Source organism: Chenopodium album, chromosome 12, assembly GCF_948465745.1.
Source record: "Chenopodium album chromosome 12, dcCheAlbu1.1, whole genome shotgun sequence".
Taxonomy (NCBI): Eukaryota; Viridiplantae; Streptophyta; class Magnoliopsida; order Caryophyllales; family Amaranthaceae; genus Chenopodium; species Chenopodium album.
The window spans coordinates 4,430,472-4,456,537 of record NC_137845.1 but is presented as its reverse complement, the minus strand read 5'-3'; the positions used below and the strand labels follow the sequence as shown (position 1 = coordinate 4,456,537).

At 35.6% G+C, this 26,066-nt stretch overlaps 1 pseudogene across 1 annotated transcript; it reads left to right on the top strand.

Annotated features, from left to right (window-relative positions):
* The first annotated feature begins 680 nt into the window (after positions 1–680).
* Positions 681–15,102, top strand: LOC145571697 (DNA-directed RNA polymerase I subunit 1-like; annotated as a pseudogene). The gene is made up of 20 exons (XR_014096617.1): positions 681–862; positions 4,648–4,816; positions 4,971–5,240; positions 5,883–6,044; positions 6,207–6,380; positions 7,054–7,216; positions 7,583–7,767; positions 7,872–8,135; positions 8,213–8,301; positions 8,396–8,543; positions 8,667–8,885; positions 9,009–9,467; positions 9,597–9,741; positions 10,510–10,712; positions 11,114–11,316; positions 11,830–12,030; positions 12,121–12,407; positions 12,986–13,126; positions 13,571–14,273; positions 14,492–15,102. The product of XR_014096617.1 is annotated as a DNA-directed RNA polymerase I subunit 1-like (transcript).
* The last annotated feature ends 10,964 nt before the right edge of the window (positions 15,103–26,066 follow it).

The following is a 26,066-nucleotide window of genomic DNA, read 5'->3' as shown; positions in this document are numbered from 1 at the left end:
GTTATAAAAAAGGTTGAGGGTTCGAACTTCCTTATCCTTAGAATTACCACATCTATAACAATTGGTGATTGACATTTGCTTAAAAAATAAAATAAAAGGATGGGCGAGGGTGGGCAGCCGAATGCCGGTGACGATGACGCGGGTTGATGGGCTAGGTTGTGGTGGTGGGAGGGGTAATTGGTTATTTTTTTAATTAATTCTTAATTAAGTTTTAATTATTTTATTTTCTGATTTTTTTTAATTTTTTTTAAAGTGATAGACCAGTTAGAATAGGATACATGTTAAATTAATAATGTCATTTAGCGTTCGTTAACGGAAATGACTGTCAAATAATATTGTTGATAAAATATCGTAAGAGGGAGGACATAACTTATAACTTTGAAAAAAATATTCAATAACTTGGGGGCATACCTTAGAAAAACCATAAAATAAAAAAAAGTGAATATTTCGCGATCAATTCCTATAATCAGTCTTAAAATTATTTCGCGAAAAAGTATTCCAACTTTGTTTTTTTTTTCTTTCTTCTTCTTATAAATAGAGTGATTTCAGGAGAGGAGAGAGAATTTTCAGTTCAATTCTCTATAATTTTGAAGATGAATGGAACAGAGGTATAATCAATTTGAACACTGATTTAGTCTATAACTCTTGTTTTGTTTTGAAAAATTAATTTGTTCGTCTGATTGAATTTATAGGTAGCAACAGAATGTGTGAAGGAAATCGAATTCGGGTTAATGACAGATGAAGAAGCAAAGAAGCTTAGCGTTCTTAAAATTACGAACCCGAATGTGCTTGACACTGTTGGCCGGCCTCTCCCTGGTGGCCTCTATGACCCTCTATTGGGTCCGATGAATGATTATACTCCGTATGTGATTTTATTTTATTTCGACGTTATTTTTTTTTATGATACGATTATTTTAATTACAATATTGCATTGAAAACTGTGCAAAAAGCGACAAAAAATAAGGAGTATTATAATGTTGTAGCACGGCCAAATTCGATTAATTCTAATAATTAATTGCAATGCTGTATTGATAATTGTGCAAATTTGATGGACCAAAAAAACGGTGAGGGTTGAGGTTCGGTTATAGTCTTTCTCCTTACCGTAAAAAAAAATTGTGCAAATTTGATTAATTATTAGGGAGTATAATTAACTCCGCCAGTGGGTTTCCCGCTGCCAGTCCCAAGCCTGGATAAAGGAGGAGGGTTACGGTAGGCCAGTGACAGCCAGTATAAAACTTCGTCACATCCCATGACATGAGCCAAACAGATATTTTCGTGGGGGCGTTCCCTACTCAGCGACGCGCTGCACTTCCTAGACCCGGGTGTAGTGATAAGTATGCAAGGGTTGCTAGGTCGTCGCCCAGAAGCGACGCGCCACATTGCCCGAGTGTGGTGTCAAATGAGCAAGGGCGTGCCATTGGGGCGTTCCCTACTGAGCGACGCGCTGCACTTCCCAGACCCGGGTGCAGTGATAAGTATGTAAGGGTTGCTAGGTCGTCGCCCAGAAGCGACGCGCCATATTGCCCAATTGTGGTGTCAAATAATCAAGGACTTGGAGTTGGGATCAGGAGGGAGCGTGGGAGAAAAGATTTTAGTTTGCGGATTGGTTCTTGGAATGTGGGGTCTCTTACGGGAAAATCAGCAGAATTGGTAGAAGTAATGAAAAGACGACGCGTGAACATCATGTGCCTCCAAGAGACAAGATGGACAGGAGAAGGAGCTCGAGGCTTGGTTTTGGGGTATAAGGTATGGTATGTTGGGCAAGAAACGAGCCACAGAACAAGGAATGGTGGAGCTAGGAACGGAGTTGGTGTGGTTCTCGATGAGAGGTTGGCAAAAGAGGTGATCGAGGTCTATCGGAAGAACGATAGGTTGATAAGGCTGAAGTTGCTATGTGGCAAGGAGATTGTGAATGTTATCAGTGCTTATGCTCCCCAAGTGGGTTTAGATGCAGAAGAGAAACGACAATTTTGGGAGGACCTAGACGAGGTGGTGCAGGGTGTCCACCACTCAGAGAAGTTATATATTGGAGGGGATCTAAATGGGCACGTTGGGGCGAGCCGAGATGGCTATGAGAGTGTCCATGGAGGCTTTGGGTATGGGCAGAGGGACGCCGGTGGTGAAGCTATTATGGATTTTGCCCAATCATATGATTTAATTTTGGCTAATACTTGGTTTAAGAAGAGGGATTCACACTTGATAACTTTTCGGAATGGAGCAAATGCAACTCAAATAGACTTCCTGCTCACAAGGAGCATAGATAGCCAAAGTTGCATAAACTGTAAGGTTATCCCAGGGGAGAGTGTGGTCACCCAACACCGGCTATTGGTAATGACTATTCGTCTGAAAGAGAAGGCGAAGAAAAAAGTTAGACAAGAAGAACCAAGGATAAGATGGTGGACCCTAAGGGATGCAAAAGCTAAGGTTTTTACAGAAAAGGTAATTGAAGAAGCGGATTGGGATGGAGAGGTGGATCCGGACATGACCTGGTTACGAATGAAGAACTGTTTCCTAAGAGTGGCCAAAGAGGTCTTAGGGGAAGTAAGGGGAAGAACTTCGGTACAGAGAGATACTTCGTGGTGGACTGAAGAGGTGAAAGCAGTAATTAAGCAAAAAAGGGAATGCTATCAAGCCTTAGGAAAATGTAGGAGTGATGAAACCTTTGCAGCGTATAAGGAGGCTAAGAGTAAGGCAAAGGCAGCTGTTCGCCAAGCAAAAGAAAAGGCATATCAGGAGGTTTATGAAAAGCTTGATTCCAAGGAGGGAGAAAGGATCATTTATAAGATGGCAAAGAGAAGACAAGAGGCAAGGAAGGATATTGGCATGGTGAAGTGTGTCAAAGATAAGAACCAAATGGTCCTAGTGCAAGAGGAGGGCATCAAGGACAGGTGGAAGGGGTACTTCGATGAATTATTTAATGGAAGTAATGGAGTTGTGATAGGAGATACCTCTATGAGTGATGAAGAAATCAACATGGAGTATGTGCGAAGGATTAGGAGAGTAGAGGTGGAGATTGCACTGAGGAAGATGAAACCTAAGAAGGCGGTTGGCCCTGATGGGGTACCGATAGAGGTGTGGAGGTGTTTGGGTAAGATTGGTATTGATTGGTTAACAAACCTTTTCAACAAGATATGGACGGCTACAAGGATCCCACAAGATTGGAGGAAGAGCACCTTGGTCCCGGTTTATAAAAACAAAGGAGACGCTCAAGATTGTTCTAACTATCGAGGAATTAAGCTTATGAGCCATACTATGAAGTTGTGGGAAAGGGTGATTGAACAAAGGTTGAGGGCATGCACAAGCATTTCAGATAACCAATTTGGTTTTATGCCTGGGAGATCTACTATGGAGGCAATCCATTTGATAAGACAAATGATGGAGTTTTATAGGGTAAAGAAGAAAGATCTTCATATGGTCTTTATTGATTTAGAGAAGGCATATGACAAGGTGCCAAGAGAGATACCTTGGTGGGCAATGTTGAAGAAAGGTATCCCACGAAGGTATGTAGACCTAGTTAAGGATATGTATCGGGATGTGTCAACAAATGTGAGGACATGCGGAGGGTTGACAAAAGATTTCCCTATTACAATCGGATTGCATCAAGGGTCTGCATTAAGCCCTTTTCTTTTTGCAACGGTTCTAGACGAATTAACTAGACCAATTCAAGATGAGGGTCCATGGTGTATGCTGTTCGCAGATGATATCGTTTTGGTGGATGAGACTAAGGATGGGGTTAATGTCAAGTTGGAGCAATGGAGGCAAAGGTTGGAATCTAGAGGGTTTAAGCTAAGTCGGAGTAAGACTGAATATTTGGTATGTCGTTTTGGCACTCAGAGGGGGACAAGCAATGAAGTGGTGAGTTTGGATGGAAAGGATTTGACCATGAGTGAATGTTTTAAGTACCTAGGGTCGATCATCCAGAAGAATGGTGACATTGATCAAGACGTGACCCACAGGATTAAGTCAGGGTGGCTTAAATGGAGAGCGGCCACGGGAGTGCTATGCGACCGCAGCATTCCCTTAAAGTTGAAGGGAAAATTCTACAGGACTGCCATAAGACCAGTGTTGCTCTATGGTACAGAATGTTGGGCTTCTAAGAAAGAGCATATTAAAAAGATGGAGGTTACGGAAATGCGCATGTTAAGGTGGATGTGTGGAAACACTTTAAGAGATAGAATCAGAAATGAGGTTATTCGCAAGAAAGTAGGTGTGGCGGGCATTGTAGATAAATTAAGGGAAAATCGTCTGCGTTGGTTTGGACATGTAAGACGGAGACCCGAGGGTGCACCGGTGCGAAGAGTGGAAGAGTGGGACCATGGAGGGATTAAACGAGGAAGAGGGAGACCAAAGATGACTTGGTTGGAAGGAGTGAGGAAGGATATGAAGTGCATGGATTTACGTGAGGATGAAGTTTTGGATCGTAAGGGATGGAGGAGAAAGATTTATGTTGATGACTACACGGAATAATCAAATTTGGTTCATGTTAGCCGACCCCACTTTTGGGATTAAGGCTTTGATTGATTGATTGATTGATTAGGGAGTATAATTAATTTAGGGGGTGGCATTATGTTTGTTGATTGTTTTGTTTGATTGTTAGAATGTGCATATTGTTTGTTTTAAGACATTGTTGTTTTATTTTATGTACAGTTGCAAAAAGTGTGGTCTTCGTGACCATTTTTGCCCGGGACATTTTGGTCACATTGATCTTGTGTCACCGGTTTACCACCCAGTCCACCCTATATTGTTCGATAGGCTCGTGCGTGTTGTACAGAACACTTGTTTGATTTGTTACCGTTTCAAGGCATCACAAGAGGAGGTAATATACTATTTCGTCGTGGCAAATAATATAATGAACCTAGTTAGTCCATGTTAAGCTCCTTGGTGATTTCTTGCTTGTATATATGATTTTTTAGACGTATGTATCCTGCCTAAATGAATGTTGGTTGGTACGGTTTTTCAAATGCTTGCAGGTTGAAATGTGCATCTCTAAGTTGAACCTCATAATGAAGGGTGATGTTTCTGGCGCTAGAGAGTTACATGATGATGATGGTGATCGTGTTTTAAGTAATGATCACGAGGACAGTGATAGCAGGGTTGTTCATGATGTTTGGACCTCTTTTCAGCTTTCTGAAACACTTTCGGTCTTGGATAATTTCATGATGAAGAAAAGGACCAAGTGTAGTCATTGTGATGTCAAGAGTCCTCCCATTACTAAACCAACCTTTGGTTTGATTCACATGGTAAATATATACACTAACAAGCTGCAAATTTTGGTTGAGTTAGTCGTATGTGTGTAATGACTACTTAGTGTTTATTTGAAAATACTTTATTTGGTCATTCTGCTATCTATATATTGAGATGAAAGAGATTGATCCTGAAAACTTAGTCAAACACAGTCGTAATTTAAGGATTGCTTTGCCTTCCCTACTCCTTTTGTTTGGGTATTATACTAGTGTATGGAGGAGTTCATGGAGTCTAACTTATGAGTTACAGGGAATACTCGGAATCTATCCTGGAGTTATAAGGATGCATTTACATTAACACAGTAGTTAATGATAATTAAAAATTGTGAATGTATTCTATCAAAATTTTGAAGATCGATTTACTAGTTATGTGTTTCTTCTGCCAACATGATTTTGTTTTTCATTCTGTTTACTGTATTGAGTTTCGGTGGTGAACTGGGATTATAAATATTGCTGCTAGAAACCAGAATTTTTTTTGTCCAGACTAAATGAGGAAATTCGCTCTCATTGTTTAATCATTGACTAAATGCGTAGCTACCTTTTCCATGGCTCTATCATTTCACAAAAATCTGATTATAAAAACTATTAATATGATTTCTTTCTTTCTAAGTTGATATGTATATAATTACTCTTTTTTAGGGTGGCTGGAGTGATGACAACACAAAGGCAAATATTATCAGAGGGCATAAGTTGGATGAAGGAGATGTTGAAGGTTCATCAAACAAGCGGAGGAAAATAAATGATGATGTGCAGTTAAAATATATGAAGTGGAAAAAACCACGTTCTCTATTGCCAACAGAAGTATGTTATTTCTCCTTTTCATATCATATATCATAAGGATAGTACAAACTGTGGCTTAAGCTTTTCTAGTTTTATGTATGCTCTTGATGCTTTAGCAAGAGGTATTGCATAAATACTAACATGGACATGAATCACATGATGCAATTAACTTGATACTTGCAGGTCAGAGGGATAGTAGAGCGTCTTTGGGAAAATGAGGCTCGGTTATGCTCATTCATTTTTGATATTCGGCAACTTCACAATACATCTCAGAAGAAATCAGCTTTTACGATGTTCTTCTTAAAAACTATTCTCGTGCCTCCTACGAAGTTTCGTAACGCTTCGAAAGGTGTACTAGTAAGTTTCAACTATATTCTCTTTTGTACACCCCAACTAACCTGGGGAGATTTCGCTGCTTGTTTATTGTGATTTATGAAGGTGATTATCTTTTATCAAGCTTGTTAAGCTGGCTAACTATTTGTCTTTGTGCCTTTTTTTTTTTTCAAAAATACAATAAAAAAAAAATTTGACCATTGACACTAGACTACTAGAGAGAAAGCATGAATTATCAGGTCACTTTTTAAAGTAGTTTATTACGGATCATGAAGTTTAAAGTATACTCTAGTATCATAGAGTAATTCTGTAGTGATAATTCCCTTTTAATTTTGTGATATAATTCATGTAATAATGGCTAATATGGTATAAGAAAACTATGAGAACTAATTCTAGGTTTTTTTGGGATGTGGAAGTGCTTGGACTTGGGGAGAGCATCAAGGACATTAGTATGATTCATTTTAGAGGCAAGGATTTGTTAGATGAGGACCTTGAGAGAATAATTCCTTTTGTTAGATGCAAGTTATGAACTTTGTTTTATGACTGCAAAGTTTTGGTTTTGGCTACAAGTTTACAACTGGTATAATAGTGATTCTGCCTTTCATTGTTACTGCTGATGACTTTTTGGTTGTATTGCTGTATTACATCTTTATAATGCACACTCACATTTACAGGGTTATGATTATTGTTCTTTTAGGTTACGGAGCATCCTCAAACTGTTCTGTTGGGCAAGATTTTGGATGCTAATGTGTCCTTGGCTAATGCTTATGAGCAGCATGCTGAGATTGATGTTATTCTTAGTAGGTGGATGAATCTTCAACAATATATAAATGTTTATTTTAACAACAAGCGTGCAGCAGGTGAGTCTGCATCTTTGTTTATTCATCAATCATCACCTTCTTGTCCATGATATTCATATTATGACCTTGTTCAAACATGTGATAGAGACTCATCTTGCGTTACGTCTTGGTATAATTCTATTCATAGTTTCAGTAACTCTAACAAGTGTAGATGTTGTTTTGATTAGTATCCTAATATCACACAGATTTTCTCCTGAATATGCCGGTTATTAGCTGCTTTAGATAAATTTGTCTTGTCTTTGTTTGGATAAATTTGTTGAAACTGATCATGTGTGACTATGTCTTGTCTTGTTCATAGAATGACAAGTTGCTGCCTAAATAAAGCTTCTTTGATCGCCCTTAATTTATGCACATTGTCAGGTCTAGCACAAAGAAATAAGACTTCTGGAATATGTCAAATGCTGGATAAAAAGGAAGGCATATTCCGGCACAAGATGCTTGGGAAAACAGTTAATTATGCTTGTCGTTCTGTAATATCACCTGATCCTTATTTAGCTACCAATGAGATTGGTATTCCTCTTGTTTTTGCATTAAAGTTGACCTATCCAGAGGTGAGATTGATCTCTTTGAAATTAAGCTTTTGCAACCTTGGAAGAGAGTTAATATTGGACAATAAGGTTGTGGTTTCAATTGAAGTTTTATGTTGTCAATGCAGAGAGTGACACCATGGAATTTGACAAACTTAAAGGATGCCATTCTCAACGGGCCTGAGATTCACCCTGGTGCCACACACTATGCTGATAAAGTATCAAATTATAAACTATCATGCAGTAGAAAATCGCGGGTAGCTTTCGCAAAAAAATTATCATCTTCAAGAGGAGTCACAACACAATCGGGGAAGACTTTTAGTAATAACTATGAAGAGAAGGTTGTACAGCGTCACCTGCGTAATGGGGACGTAGTTCTGGTAAATCGCCAGGTATGACTGTATGAGGAGATAATACATTACTTCTGTCTAATGCTTTTTTAGTCCCTGATACATTTTGTAAATTACAGCCAACTCTCCATAAACCAAGTATGATTGCACTTACTGTTCGTGTCTTGCCTAAAGAGAGGACTCTTCGTTTTCATTATGCTAACTGCGAGTATGTTTTTCCTCCTACAATGATTCTTTGGTATATAATTCTGTAAGGTTTTTGATGCTTAACTTGTCACTACTTGGTGATTGTTTTGATTCAGCTCCTTCAATGCTGATTTTGATGGTGATGAAATTAATGTTCACTTTCCACAAGATGAGATCTCCCGTGCTGAAGCTTACAATATTGTCAATGCTGATAACCAGTATATTGTTCCTACTCGTGGTGATCCTAAAAGAGGCTTAATTCAGGTTTTAATCTTTAATATTAACTGAGGGTCAATAACTCAATATTGAATTTTTCCTGCCTATATCCCACTATCTTTTTTTCCCTATTTGTTTTAATGTTTCTCATGTATCTGTACTTGTAAATAGGATAACATTGTAGGTGCTGTGCTTCTCACAAAGAGGGATACATTTCTTACCTTGGAAGAATTTAATCAACTTATTTGTATGTCCGGTGTGTGTTCTTTTGGCGTCCCCTCTCTCAATGCCAAACCTGGCCAGAAATTATCTGTTTTGGATTCAGAAAATGTGGTACAGGCTTATCCACCGGTTATAATTAGACCAAAGAGGCTTTGGACAGGAAAGCAGGTTCGAATGAATGCTTGTCTATAACGCTGTATCAATCATTTGTATATCTTAGGTGTTAGAAATCTTATCTTTTAACCTTCTCAATGGACTTAGCTTTGACATTCTTTAATCACTCCTGTGCAGGTCATAACTGCAATCTTAAATCAAATCACAACAGGATGCTTACCGTTTACTGCTCAAAAGCGTGCAAAAATTGCACGAGAGTATTTTGGGATGGATGAATCTAAGAAGAATGGTGAAAGTCTTAAAGCAACTGATGAGGTTTCTCGAAAATTTAAAAAGATTCGGAAATCTAAGAAGATGAATGTTGGAAGTTTGACAAAAAGCAGTGAAAAAGAGTGTTGGAGGTTCAGAAAAAAACATTCAGAAACTGGTTTGGAAAGAAGGATGTCTGGGTATTCTAGTCACAGCATTGATGAAGATGTTGTGTTTGTTTACAAAAATGAACTAATTCAAGGGGTTATTGACAAGGAGCAGTTTGGAAAGTATGGATTAATTCACACAGTGCAGGAGATGTATGGGTCTAATGCTGCAGGACACTTGCTTACTGCATTGTGTCGTGTTTTGATTGCTTTTCTACAGGTGGCCTCCTGCTATCTTATTGATTTTTCTTCCACTTATTGTGGAATGATTTGTTTATGATTTGATATTGCAATTGCAATGTTGCATGTGACTTGCATTAATATTTTTTTTGCTCATGCTATGCTTTAGATGATGCATGGTTTTACTTGCGGAGTTCATGATCTTCTCCTAGTACAACCTTGTGACAACCAAAGGAAAAAGTTGCTTGATGCTTGCCTTAACTGTGGCAACGATGTTCACCAACAATTTATTGGCCGTGAGAAAGAACATTTAGGTATGTGATATAGTTCTTCACTGTAGAATTTTTGCCTTATTAACTTTAAGAAGAGTTAGTATCGCATTATGTCCTAAGTCTCTTAACCTCTGTCACTTAAGGACTTATCATGATTTTATCTGCAAAAATTTGTTCATGATCAATTTTCTTTCGACCAACTCTTTTACCACTTAATGTGAGTGGGGTACTGGGGCATACCATGATTTTAATGAATGATGTTGCTCCTTTCATCCAAAAGTTTAATTTGGGTCACCAGATTGACCATTCTCATGTCTATGTTCCTTAAAACAACTATGTTCCATTGTTTGATACTCTATTTCATTGGGATAACTTCTTTGCTAACACAAAACTACTAGGGGTAGAGGTTCTCCTAGTTCACCTATTTTTCTACCTTGGTTTCACTTAAGTCTTGAAACCATCCTATAAAAGCCTCAAATTTCCAATTGTGAAAGGCGTTCAAAGCTCAAAACAAATCACAACACAATAAAAATATTCTTGGAACAAGGTAATGTGTTTTGACTTTATAATTTGACCTTGGTATCACATACTACCTCTTTTTCTGTTTTTGATAAATTGCTATGTATCTTTAGTCTCACTTGTCAATGTATAACATGGATTACATGGAGGAGTTTCCAAGGCTTTCCTTTATTAGACTTGAAAGCTATGTGCGGCTTCTTGTTATTGTGCCTTAATTCATAATTTTGTATTGCAATTTACTTGTTAATTGTTCTAATTTTTAGCTTTGTCCTTTTCTTTCCGTCCTTTTAGACTCTTTGGAGATGCAAATTGGAATAGAGAAAGCAATTCGGGCTAATGGAGAATCTGCAATAATGCTACTTGATGGGATGATGAGAAGTAAGCTTAATACATTGAGCTCAGCTGTCACTAAGCTATTTCCTGAAGGTCTAGTTAAGCCTTTTCGGAAAAACGCTCTTTCTCTTATGACACTCTCTGGAGCTAAAGGTGGCAGTGTAAGTTTTTGACTCTAACTGGCTTGTTGCTTTATTGCTCATGTCTGAACATATTAGTTCGTGGTCCAATGACTCCAATAGTCCAATCAAAATGATCAGATTTTATATTTTGAATGGTCACACATAAATGGTAATTATGTCAACAAGCTAAAGCATATAATTGCTTTACAAATACATGCTTAAAAAGTAGCATAATTAAATAATATGATCAAAATAACATGCATTTGAGTGATTTGACAGATTAATGCTTTGATGTTTATTTTAACAATACCCCTTTATTTTTTCTCATTTGACTAGTGACTCCTATATTCTCTAAGTTTGTTGGTTTGTACACTTGCTACAGCTTGGCTGCAATCTCATGTGATCTTCACTGGTATTCATTTTCTTTTTACATTTGGCAGTTCAATTTCCAACAAATTTCTCTCTTGTTGGGTCAACAAGAGCTGGAAGGGAAGCGTGTACCTCGGATGGTCTCTGGAAAGACATTACCATGTTTTGCCCCTTGGGACAGTTCAGCTCGAGCTGGAGGATTTATTAGTGATCGTTATCTCACTGGTCTCCGCCCCCAAGAGTTTTATTTCCACTGCATGGCTGGTCGCGAAGGGTATACTTTGTTCAATTGTTTTTCTCAGACATTTAATTTTTGCCCCCAAAATGTCTCATTTAGAACTTTTATCTATGCCTTAAATAGCAGTGACAATCCACCTAAATGGAAAGTAGCTAGCTGAGATAACTTTGCACGTGTTTTAAGATTTGAAGCTCGTAATACGCTCTTAATCACACTGTCTGGACTCTGGAATGACTAATTCCAGACCAGTGTTTTCTAAGGGGGGAAAGAAACCTAGTTAGGAACTTAGGATCATCATCTTTCCTATATTTTAAGGAATCATTAATATACTGAATTGGAAGTAGCTTTGCCTTCAGATTCTTGTAATTTGCTAGGAAGGTGGGCTTAGTTTTCCCCTTTCCTGTTTTAGGTAGCCCCATTATTTAAGTTTTATGTACGAAATTTTCTTTTACATGTAATAAGGAATCAGGGGCTTGGGGTGAGGATGTTAGTTAAGAATAACTTGACGTTTAGCTTTTTTTGATTCATGTGCTGTCTTTTTGTTTATAGATTAGTCGATACAGCTGTCAAAACATCTCGCAGTGGATACCTGCAAAGGTGCTTGATTAAAAATCTGGAGTGCCTCAGTGTTAATTATGACTACACAGTTCGTGATGGAGATGGGTCCATCATCCAGTTTCGCTATATGGAGAAGATGGGGTTGATGTTCATAAGATGAGCTATATTCGGCAATTTGAAGCATTAGCATTGGTTGGGGTGCCTTAACCTACAAATGTTTGAGGGTTCCTTTCAAATTCTATGTAAGACTTACTATATTTTGATTTTGAATTTTCCTTCCAGAATCAACAACTGATCGTTAGCAAAAATCCTATTGGTGAAAATGATGATGAATTCTTATCCAAGTATGTTGAAGAAGACAATGAAGTTCCAAATCAACTTGCTAAGGAAGCTGAAGAATTCTTAAAAAATCATGCAGCAGCATTGAATTCTCGACATACACACCCCAAGGATTGTTTGAACTTTCTGAAATTGGTTAAGAACAAATACTACATGAGTCTTGCTCATCCAGGGGAGCCTGTTGGAATCATTGCCGCTCAGTCCATTGGGGAACCTTCCACCCAAATGACGTAGGTATTCATTCTCCCTCCTAGTTTGTGCAAATATTAAGCTTTTTTGGTTATCAGCAGCAGGAAAACTTTTAAGTGAGGATTAAAAAAGTTGTGGCTAGTTGGTTCTCCTAACATGCAGTAAGTGCAGCAGTTAGCCAGTTAGTATGATGTGATTTCTGTATTATATTGCTTTAAACAAAGAGAAGGTGGAACATTCTCTGTTTTAAGCTCCTCCACGCGTTATGCCTATTGTCTTTCAGAATACTTTGACTAGATGTCCTGAAATTGGATTTTGTTTAAGTCATGTTCTTACAAGCTGTTAGATGCTTTATTTATTTATTTATTTTTTTACTGCACCAACCTCTCATCTGTACAGTCATATTTTAATGCTTTTCTCAAACTTCTTCATTAATTCATCTTAATCCTCTTCTTGTTACTTTGATTACTATGATTTTAGTGAGAGAATAGCTAAAAAATGAAGTTTATTCATAGCATGTTATTGCCAGATTGCAAGTGGCATCCATTTTCTCCACTTTCGCTCAGGAACCCTTTAATTTATGCACTCTCTTTTTGGTTTCGTGATTATGAATTTTCAGATTGAATACATTCCATCATGCTGGTCGAGGAGAGATGAATGTGACGCTGGGAATTCCACGTCTGTCAGAGATTTTAAAGGATGCGTCAAAGACCATTAAGACTCCTACTATGACATGCCCTTTGCTAAAATGCAAGGCAATGTGAGTTCTGTTTTTCTTTCTCGCATTTTGATCAAATCTCATTATGTGTGTGACTGAAAATTAGAGACAGATAGATTATCTGTGCCGAATTGTTTGAACCTAAAATTTTCGACTGCCAAAAAATAAAAGGTGAAATCAGAAAGGAAGATGAATGTGGAATGGTACAAGAACTTTTTTGCATGTGGCAATTAATTGTTACATGTGGAGTTGGATTTTCTTGGGGAAAAACAATGATTTTCCTAGTATTAGGATCTATGAAGGTCTACATACGAGTCTGCTTATCACATTTGTAATTGTCGGAATGGAGAATTGTTTGCTGTTCTTTCGAGTTTCTGCCACATGCAAAGTTCTACTTTTCTCAGTGCCTATAATGTTGCAATATCTATGGTTATTACATTTTTCATTTCACGAAGTTCTGCTGATTAATATGCTGTACATTTGCAGGGATGATGCAGAGCAGCTTGCTGCAAAGTTAAAGAGGATTTCGGTTGCTGACTTGATAGAAAACATGGAAGTTAGTGTTCTTCCATTTTCCATTAAGGAACATGAAATCTGCAGTATTTACAAGCTGAAATTAAAGCTTTATGATCCTGAACTTTATCCTCGTCACACTGATATAACTTTAGAAGACTGTCAAAATACCCTGCTAAATGAGTACTTGAAGAAAATGGAAGCGGCAATATCAAGTCATTTGCATTTGCTTTCAAGGATAAGTGGTATTAAATTGGAATCCCAAGCTCAAACGGTAGGTTCAGATGAGATGGATGAAGATGGCTCTGAGTTTGAGTCACAAACAAATGAAGATAGTGATAGTGATAGTGAAGAAGAGGGTGATCCTTTCAGTTCAAAGGCTCGGAAAAAGAAAGGGCGATCTAAAGATGAGGTGGACTATGAGGATGAAAACTCTGAAGAGGAAGTTGAGGAGGAGGTAGAACTGAACGAGGATGAAATTGTGAAAGAAAGTGTGGAGCAAGAAGAACTAAAAGCCTCCTCTGACCCGGATTCACTGCAGCCGCAAAAGGAAAAATCAGAAGCTGAACAAAGAAAAACATCAGCTAAAGATAGAGCAATACATGTTGCTTGTGATGGACTGTTTTTCGAAGTCCATTTTAAGTTAACCAATGAACCGCATATATTGCTAACACAGGTATGTTGGTATTGCAAAAATTCGTATTTGTTTCTGTTGGTTTTCATCATCTTGTAGACTATTTATGTTTGTGTTTATGTGACCGCTGTTAGAACATACCTACACTTTAAACTATACCTTCACGACTGGCATTAGAGAAACTTCATTGATTTTATGTGATGAAGAAGTATGTCTTAGATATCATTAAGTTATATTTTCTCACTCGAGGTTTTGTGCAGATTGCTCAGAAGACAGCTGAGAAAGTTTATGTCAAGAACCCTGGCAAGATCGAGCATTGTAAAGCTGTGGAGCTTCATTTGGATGACTCAGGAAATGGAGGGTTCTCAATGCTTAAAAAAAGTGAAAATTCTCGTCCTGCTCTTCAGACTGCAGGTGTGGATTTTACTACCTTTTGGAATATGCAAGATGAGCTTGATCTCAATTTCATTATGTCCAATGACATACATGCGATGCTCGATACTTATGGGGTTGAAGCAGCCAGAGCGACCATTATAGCAGAAGTATCTTCAGTTTTTGGCCACTATGGAGTTACAGTGGACATGCGGCATTTGACCTTAGTTGCTGATTACATGACACATACGGGCAAGTATAGGCCATTGAACAGATTTGGGGGCTTAGCAGAATCGATATCTCCATTGAGCAAGATGGCCTTTGAGACTCCCTCCAAGTTCATCACTCAAGCAGCTTCTGGAGAAGTTGACAACTTGCAAACTCCTACTGCAAGGAATTGTCTTGGTTTACCTGCTAAAATTGGTACAGGATGTTTCGACTTGAACTGAAATTTAGATGTGTGATATGTTTGTTAAAACGTGGATTATAGAACTCTAATAGATGGTATAAATAATAAATTTAGCATAATACTTATCTAATTATTTTATATGGCAATAAGTAAATTTGTTAATGTAGAAAAACCCCTAACAAATCCACTACATCTGGTTATATACTTGTACCAATTCATGGGTATGGATTCGAGTACAATTTTCAAAAACCAACTGGACATCCACTAAAATAGGAATTTCGAGGTGGTTGTTGAACAAAATAGAATTTTTGTTCAAAATATCACCCAAGTTAAATTCTTTTTACCAAATTGTAAGATTAATTTATTTTTATCAAACTGTCACTGGTGTAATATTTTTTATTAAGGTCTTGTTCAGTTCACCTTAAAAAAATAATAATATTCAGTAAAAATAATTTCAATTTAGTAAAAATAAGTTCAGTTCAGTAAAAATAATTTTAGTTCAATTAATTTAATTTCAATTCAATAAAAATCAGAAACTCTAAAGAAGAAATATAATAGAGAATCAGTAAAAATAATTTTAGTTCAACAAAATTAATTTCAGTTCAATAAAAAATAATTTCATTTTTGTTCGGTAAAAATAATTTTGGTTCATCAATAATAAGGTAAAGTGAACGGGCCCTAAATTATCGCTAGAGTTTTTTTTTTTTTTTTTGACCAATCTATTATAAGTATATAGGTATTCACTTTCTTGATTTTTACGAGTAAATATTTTTTTTTTACAATTGTAAAGAATACTTCGTATATAGATCCTCACTTGGATTCACTTGTGAATATACAGTCCGTCTTGTGTGTGGCCACTTATAAATGAACAAAGTAACCCCTATAACACTAACAAGTAACCCTTGTAATACTGACTGAGTAACCCCTATAAAATTGACTAAGTAACCCTATAACACTAAAAAAAAAAAGTAACCCCTTTAACACTGTCCAAGTAACAACCCCTATTACAATACGAATTAACCCCTATGATGGTTGGTCACACGGTGTGGCCAGCCACATATAAGAATTTGTGGTTTTAGTTTCTTATCATGTCCTTAATTTTACATTATTTATTATCTCTTTGCTTTCAAATCTTTATTGTTTGTAAAATTAAAATACTAAACAACATTATTATAATATAAATTGAGAAGTTAAACAACATTACAATTTTTCATTAATGGAGGAAAATCATCAAACTACAAGTGCTTGGGACCTGTTTTGTTCAGCTTAATTTCAGTTCAGTTCGGTTCCTAATTTCCTTCTATCATAAACAATTCATTTCAGTTCAGTTCAGCTCCAATCAGTTCACTTCAGTTATTTTCAGTAAATCGGAACAGGCCTTTAAAGTCAACAGATCCATAAATTATCCATACAAATTAACTAAGAGTTCCTTGTAGAAATGAAGAAATCAAAGCAAAGTTCTCCGAAACTGTGTAATTGTAACTTCACGCCCTGCCCCTCATATTGTCACGTGTAGGGCTGTGCACCGGTCCAAAACCGGACCGGTCCGGACCGGGACCGGCAGGGACCGGAACCCGGAATAAGCAATTTTTAAGAACCGGAAACCGGACCGTATTATGCCGGTCCGGTTCCGGTCTGGACCTGTTTAATACGGTCCATTCCGGTTTTGGACCGGTTGGGACCGACTGTACCTGTTTTTTTTTCCTGCATTTTAACCTGTTTTTTTTAACGATTTAACCTGTATACTTTTTTTATCATTTTTTTTAACCTGTGTACTTTTTCCCCAAAAATATATAAATCACAAAATTAAAAAAAAAACCAAACATCATACACCCCACTCAATAGTCAATACATCCGAATATCCGATTTATCCAAATACAAACCAAAACAAGTCCCAAGTTAAATACAACACCAAAGTAATACAAGTTTAATGAAAAAGAGCTAAGTTCTTCAATCTTTGATAATTTCTCCTCTCCATTTTTCTATCAATTCTCCATCACCGCTCTAGCAAAAAAAAAAAAAAAAAATCATCAACGTTAGAGATTAGAAGTTTAAAGATACTTTAAATGAAAATAAAAGTTGGAAACATTACCTCCAAATCTTAAATCATGCAAAATAGTCCACAAAAATGACCTCATGATCTCCATCATCAACTTCCACCTCTAATCAAATGAAAAAAATAAATATTTAAAATTTCAAAAAAATTGAAAATGCAAGTAATAGTGTAAGAAATACCTTTCTCAATCTCCTCTAAATCTTTTACTTTTTCTTCAACATCAACTTCCATCATTCCCTTTGGTTTAAGCCAATCTTGAGAGCAAATCAAAGCTTGAACCATCTTTCATATAAAAAAATAAAATTAAATAACAAAGCCAACATAGAATATAAGAATATCAATATGTAAAAATAAAATAACTTAAAGCAAAAAACATTACCTTAGGTGTCAAAGAACTCCGAAAAGGATCGAGATGGCGACCTCCCGTACTAAAGGCGGATTCCGATGCAACGGTAGACAATGGAATGGCTAATATGTCACGTGCCATACGTGAAACAATAGGATAACGATGTCCATTTTGTGCCCACCAAGATAAAGCATCCATTTCTTCTTCCTCCAGCCCTAATTGTTCATTGATGTATCTATCAAACTCACTATTTGCAAATGAATTATCCGCTCTCATCTTTTTATTAACTCTACCCTTAACTTTTGCAAAATACGCCTTATTCTTACTCTTATCCGCCACATCAACATCTACATCAATTGGCACATGATCTTCACTGTTGCCACTTTGAGGAATGAAGGAAGAATACAAATTTTTATACTCTTCAAATAAAGAGTAAGTAAATTGCTTTACTTGAACACCAAGTCTTGTCCCTTCTTCCTCTCCATACATATCCCTAAGTATTTCCTCAACAATACGAAATTTGGATTGATGATCAAGAATGGCAGCAACATATATAAACATATTCATATTAGCCACTTTTCCCCAATACTTATCAAATTTTTTCTTCATTGAAATGGCCATAGCTTGAAAATTCAAATCATCACTTTTTTCCCATTCCTTTAGCAAATCATAAACATATGCAATGTCAAACAAACCTTTATTACTTGTCACATAAAGAGAACCAGAGACATTACGAGTCAAATGATAAAACTCCTCCAAAAACAAAACTAACCTTCCCACCTTGACCCAATCATCATGGTCAGGAGGTTTTTCATTATCTTTCACACCTTCTCCATCGGGAAGTGACACCCCACCAATAACTTTTTGAAATTTCAAAGCTGTTTCCAACATCATGTAAGTTGAATTCCATCGAGTAGGAACATCAAAGCATAAAGAAGATTTGCTTTGTATATTAGCCTTTTGAGCAAGATCTTTGAACCTAGCAATTCTAGCAGGAGAATTCTTGATATATTTTACAGCATGTCTAACCCTATCAATGCACACACCATGCTCTCTAATACCATCCCAAACAATAAGATTAATAATATGAGCTATGCATCGAACATGAAGAGAATTTCCATTATTAACACATCCGGTTCGTTGAACCATTTTTTTCAAATGTGCACAAGCAAGATCATTAGAGCTAGCATTATCAACTGTAACAGTGTACAACTTATCCTCAATACCCCAATACTCTAAACATGCCTCCACTGCTTTACCAATGGCCTCACCCTTATGACTAGAAATAGGACAAAAATTTATAATTTTTTTATTCAATTTCCAATCACTATCTATGTAATGAGCTGTGAGACACATATAGTTGATTCTTTGAATTGAGGTCCAAGTATCAGTTGTGACACAAATTTTTTGACATCCCTCAAATGATTTTTTAAGTATTTCTTTTTCACGATAATAAAGGCGTAAAAAATCACGAGCAATAGTAGTACGACTAGGGATGGTAAACCCAGGACAAGCAACTTCCACAAAATACTTAAAACCAGGTTTTTCAACATGTTTGAATGGCAATTCATCAATAATGACCATACGAATCAATGCTTCTCTAACCTCTTTAAAATTAACAACCCCACACTTCAGTTTTCCAGCCTCATTTTCATTATCCCCGGGTTGAAAATTCAATTGACTTTGCTTACCCTTACCCTTGTCTTTATTTTCAGGATTACCAAAACAATTTTCAGAATGATTTTTAACATTTTTAGTACCATTAACATTGCCATCAGCAGCAAAAGTTTTTGTACAAAACTTACATTCAGCACGTAGTTTGCCATCATCATCTAAGTACTCAATGTAGTTCTTCCAATATTCAGCCTTCCTCTTGGTTTTTGTTCTAACCAAATACTTCCGTCCCTCCGTAAGTGTCTTGTCCGGAGGCAAGGATTGCCGCAATAAATCAATATCAGTGTTGTTAGCAGCATCCGAAAGTGTATGTGTCGTTTGATCAGAAGAGTATATAGGTGCCCTTTTGGATTGGGAGCTCGCCATCTACAACATTATATTTAATTATATGTTAAGAATAGAATGCATTATTTGGCGAAACCACAGAATCATAAAACATTAAATTGAACATGCAACTGAATACAACATTATATTTAATACTCTGACATTATATAACATTATATGGCAGAAACCGCAGAATACAATATTATATTTGATTATATATCCCAAAAATATGGCAGAATCATATGAATAAAAACATATTAAAATCAAAAACAATTTTGTAAAAGAATTGAACATGCAACTGATGCAAGCAACTTACATTGCATGAATATGAATCCGTTGTTGAACAATTGAATAGTAATACTCTGAAAACAAATTAAATACACACAATTACATGATTTACATCCAAAAATGCCTATCAATTTATTAAGTAACAAAAACAGAAGAAAAAAAATTAAAAAAAAAAATCACAAACCTGACTTTCGAACTAGAACAGGAGCAATTTCCGGTGAGGGCTGTTAGGCGTCGACGGCTGGAGTCATCGGAGGAGGAGGCTGAGTCATACAAATTGAATTTAATTAAACAAAAAAAAAAAAAAAAAAACCGAAGAGATGAGGAGGCTGGAACATACCTGGAGCCTGGAGGGCTGTAGGCTGGAAGTCGAAAAAGAGGGCGGTGCTGCGGCGGTGCGGGCTGCGGAGATGAGGGCGGTGCGTCCTGCGGAGATGAGGGCGGTGCCGCGGCGGCTTCGGGCAGTGAGTGAGAACGGGAAAGAGGTTAGAGGAGGACAGAGAGTGAGAGTGAAGACTGAAGAGGCTGTGAATGAGATTGATAGAAATTAGGGTTTTTAGGAAATTGTTAAAAAAAAAAAAAAATATACATTTTTCCCGGGTTTCCGGTCCAGCCCGGAATTTACCGGGTTTTACCCGGACCGGACCGGGAACCCGGAATGACTGATTTCAAAGGACCGAGGACCGACCCGGAAGGCTACGGTCCGGTCCGGGTCCGGTCCGGTCCCGGTCGGTCCCGGTCGGTTTTACGGTCCAGGTCTAAAAGTGCACAGCCCTAGTCACGTGTATAAAAAATAGATTAAGTCAAGCTATTAATGATGATTAATAACAATTAATTATATTCGATTTTTTTTCCTTTAATGATTTATTGGTACAAATAATTTTTACCTCGTTGTTATGATACCAATTACCAAGGATGCCAAACTAACGTAATAGGAAAATTGAGACTTTTTTTTGAAAAAAAAGAGGGAGATTGAGACTTCTAAGTGCTCTTCTTGTTGAATTGGAGGAACATATCCATCAATATCGTGATAACGATTGTAAATTTACTATTTTTGGACTCTCCAACACTGGTTGGAATTTCTTACGAAATGATTCAAACATCCACACCAAGTCACCAACCATATCAGAGACATAAGTACCGCTAATGTACTTTATATATACTCGTATATTATATTATATATTAAGAAAAATTGATAAAAAAAAAACCCTCTCTTGATTCCTCTTGAATCACATTGCCGGCCAAAATCAAACAAAATCGGGCTCACGTTGAACCTCAACATGGTTTCATGGAGGTCAACTCTTCATTCAAGAATGGCGCATTTACGGGAAATGACCCTTTTAGGGTTCCAAAAAAATATGGAAACGCTATACCGAAATCCATTTGCTTGGAATATTAGTACAAAATTATCTCTCTTTTTTTTTTTTTTTTCCCAACTTTACTTCACATGCAACTTATGTATTATAAGCAGTAATTTTTTTATACATATCAATTTTTTCCTAGTAATGCAAGGGTAGGGGACTTCCTTTGAGACAAGCTAGAAGCCTAAATTTGATGCAAAGAAGTATTGTTTGGTCATTTGTTAAAATGTACTACATATATTTTAGTAATAGCCAAACTTTACTATTGATAAAAAATTAAACATAATAATTTAAAGGATAAGTAAACTACAAAATTAAAATTTGATTATTAAAATAAAAGTTTTATCTCATCAATCACGTATATAATCCGGAAGCGAGTGTGCATGAATGGCTTGTTTAACTTCTTTGAGATGGAAAAGCCTCAACGTATCTCATTGTACACAAACTACAAAATAGCAGCCTTTATTTTATTTTTCATTTCTCGACTCTTTTTAGCATCGGTCTCTAGGGAGTTGATACCCAATGAGACTAAGAACCTCTAATTTGATCATGTTGATGAGCCTTAAGAAAAGGGTTAGCGGAGGCAGCATATTTAACTAATTAAAATTTTATTATATTATTATCATATTTACTAAATGTAAATTAGAGCTTTAATGAGTGCGTTTCTAATGTTAATAGCCTTCAAAATTGCAGGGCCTTTATGACAATAATGTTCTTCAATTGGTCATGCATCTCTTTAACTCGGGCCTTTTAAAGTTCAACAAGATGGGAAACACTTCTTTAGAACACATACTCATGGCATAAAGGTATGACATCTTAATAAGTACCGCTAAGGATTCGCTAATATATATTTATGATATATTGGCTGAAAAGATTTCCATAATTCAAAATTCACAAATTATACTTAACGGAAGATTTTTATGCCGGACACTACGTACCCCAACTTGGGTGTTCGGGTTACATTCAATGAAATCAGATTCAGTCGGATCTATTTTAAACATGAGTTATGATAAATTATTGTGTTTATAAAAGTCGAAATTGAATAACTGAATTGGATATTTTTCAAGTCAGTTTCGAATCAAGTTGGGTTGGGTGTGGTTTTAACACCTCTAGTGTATGAGTGCCATATACTTATATATATATACCATGTCGTTACAAGTATGATGACCTATTGAAGTACCTATTCCTAAATCAAGTAGGTTTACAATGCCAGCTTTATATCAAGGAAACTAAATTACATAAAGAAGATAAAACAAGAGCTATAGAAATTATTATGAGTCTTTAATACCCTTAGGAGTCATGTGACAAGCTTTTAGTTGGTTCAACTAAAGTGTTTGGTACTATTAGTAGAAATTTAACTCTAAGTTATGAATCTTTAATTTACTTTTGCTATGAAATTTGTGCGACCAAAAGATAAACAAGTATAATTGTTTGTATAAGAATCGATACTAGGTGTAATGACATTCGAGATCAAAGTTTCCTTTCATAATACAAGTTTACTTTCATAATACAAATTCTTCTAAAAATTCAAGATGAAAATCATGAAATCATCCCAATTTATCTCTATCATGCTGGTCCTACTACTCATTGCTAGTTCCTACAGTATATATTTTATGTATTTTTTTATTTTAAAAAAAAAAAGTTATTGTCTTATTGATGGATTGATCATTTGACTCTTTTCTAATTGTTTTATTTATTTAATACTTGTCCCCTATTCATGTTAACATGCAAATAATTTAAGTATTTTTCACTAATTTATTTATTTTAAGGGATACTATGTACGGAGTATTTGATAATTTAAGGTTTGTTCCTTATATAAAGGACATCATTTTATGGGTATATAAACTCAATACGTTTAAATCATGTCAATTGAGAATGTTAAAAGTCACACAATGAATTAAAACAAGTATGCGTGTGCTAGTTATATTTTACGAGTATAATTTTATTTTTCATAGAAAAATAAATTGTATGGGGTGCAAATTTAATCATCTCTACGTGTCATTGCAATTATTTATGTATTTTCTTCATATATCCAAGTAATACAACTAAAATATCAATGTTATAATCAAATAGCTAGCCCATTATTCATTCAGATATACTACGTTATAATTTGGTGGGTACATTATTTATGACAGGGTCTAATAAATTGTGTTGTAATGTTAAAACAGGTGGTACATTGGCAGCAAGAGTACAAGGGTCAGCGGACATAGATGCCATCATTGTTGCCGAGTGTGACAATGTCGGTGCATGTACTCCCGATCTTTGTAATTCACATTGCCAGTCCCGTCGGGGTACTTCGGGTCAATGCCAAACCGATCCCACGAAAAAGTCGTTGTTTGCTGTTGTTCTTAAATTAATCGCGTTAATTACACTAAACTGAATAATTTAAGTAATGACAATAATTTTTTGATATTATTTTCCGTACATTATTTTTTCTCGAATTTAGAAAATTCGTTCATACTCCCTCTGTCCCTTTTTTACATTCCTGCTTTCTTTTTTGGGTATTCCAAAATTACATTCCTCTTTTCCTTTTTTAATAAGTATTTTTTTTCCAAATATCTCAAATTATCCCTCTTTTTCTGTTATGTAATTAATGCTCACTCTTATTTTCTCACTCTTACTTTCCTATTCTCACTCCTAAATTTAGATAAATATGATTGGTTCTTAATTTTCTAATAGGAGTATGTTATTGATCCTTTTTTTTTTTTTTTGCAAAGGATTGATGACATGACATCATTAAATATTAATCTATCTTTGTTTTACTCAAACACATCATTTAATGTTTTGTACTTCCCTGTGTTTTGTTTTATTGTTATTTGTTTTATTCTTAGTTCCTTAATTCCCGTGTAATTTTACAAACAGGAATGTAAAAAAAGGACGAAGGGTGTACATAAAATTAATTTTAAAGTAAATAAGTAATCAGTATTATTACCTAACAAATTTTTTACATAAGATCAATTATCCATGACATGGCAAAGAGGGAAGCAAAATTTATAAATAAACCTGAACTCTGAATCATATCTAAACTTTTACTTAAAATTTACCAACAGGTGACATTGAAATGGATGATAGAATGAAATAATGAATGCCGAATGATAAAGTTAAAAAAAACAAATGCACCAATTTTTCCTGAAGAGTATTGCTAGTTTGCTACGGATTATAATATGGGAATTGGGATAAATTATTTGATTTGATTTAAAAGTAAAGACATGATATATAAACTTCGCATTTCGCAAAATCGCAATATGCACTCATTGAAAATACCCAAGTCCAGTAGTCCACCCTGCAATCATGCATGCATGAGCGAGTATGTACTTGACACCGCCGGTGCCAAAATTTGTAATTAAGTGCCCAATCATTTATTTATTTATTTATCTACATAGGTTAATTTTTATTTTGGAGGAAGGGTAAAAAATATTAATTTATTTTTGTCCCTTTTGGGGTGATTTCTTTTTTCTTTGTATCGATAAAGATATTTAAATTCCAATATTGCATTAATTAAAATTCATACGACATCTATAATAGAGATTCGACGTTAACAAAAACATAAGATATTGAATCAAATAAAATTTTCCTTCATAAAAACTACGATCGTCGAGTAGATCTTGCACAGTGGAGCATCTCTCTCTTATATCACTGGAAAATACAGCCTTGTTGGAGAGATAATCTAACGATCTTTTGTAGTCGTTAGGATGTTTTCCTTCTGATTTATCTGTCTGTATTCGAAAACTTGATAATTTTTTCACCAACAAAATAATTTCACGACAATCCATTAGATCTAATATCATGGATTCAAAACTAAGAAATTCCTCCCCCGAAAAGAGGAGATAAACCTTGTCTTTTGAATAAGGTCGAAAAACCCTTGTCTTTCGAAGGAGATCATAAATCCTTTCTTTCGAGAGAGAAAAGTTCTAGGAGGAAGCATTATTATAAACCAAAAAAAAAACTTTAAAGAAACAAGAATTGGGGCTTTCAACCCCTTTAAAGTTCAACAATAGAGGCTAGGGTTTTGGAGAGAGGAAGGAGAAGAGAGGAGAAATTTACAATGGGTTATACCTAGCAAGGTAAAATATGTTTTAAATTTGCTCATTTGATTTAAATGAGCAAAATTCATACTATGATTAGTGATATAAAAAATATAAGCTTTGCTCATTTCTATTTAATTGAATGAGTAAATATTATGGAGTAATTTCTTTGTAAAGAGAAAAAGTTTATTTGGATTGAGGTTTACAAATTAATATGCTTGTTGTTGGAATAATATAAAAGCTAAATTTTGTGTATTTATGGTCCATAAGTTGGAATAGAGTAACAAAAAGAAAAGTTTGGACAAATTTGCTAATGTGCTAATCCTCAACAATCAACAAAGAAATAAACTTATGCCTCTTTACAAATTTAGCATAATGGTCTGGACGATAAAAGAAGATAGGAAATGATTGTACCTCACAATAATATAAAAATTTAAAGAGAAGGAAGTACATAAAAATAAATCGAAGTTTAAATCTAAAATGATCAATTGTTCTTGGTATTCAAAATAGGGGAACGAAATTATAAAGTGAAGAGATAGAGAGAAAATGAATTTATAGAAAGAATATGAATCTTATGAGACTAGAGTTAGATAGAGAGTTAAAGACGCGAAAGAAAGTAAGTCTTGTTATATAAATATTCAAAAAATAATAACATATTAAGGGCCTATTCACATTTACTTAATTTCAGTTCAGTTCAGTTCCAATCAGTTCAATTCAGTTCAGTTCAGTTCAGCTCCTAATTTCCCTCTCTCATAAAATATCCATTTCAGCTCAGTTCAGTTCAGTTTAGTTCAGTTCAGCTCAGCTCCAATCAGTTCAGTTCAGTTCAATCCAGCTCAATTCAGTAAATGTGACAGACCTTAACTACAAATGAGCAAACAAAAATTGATTACTCTGCATTATTTTCCCCTAAGAAAAGGTTATTATTTAAAAAAACCAAGCAAGTAAATTACTTACTCCGTATTTCATAAAAATGAGCT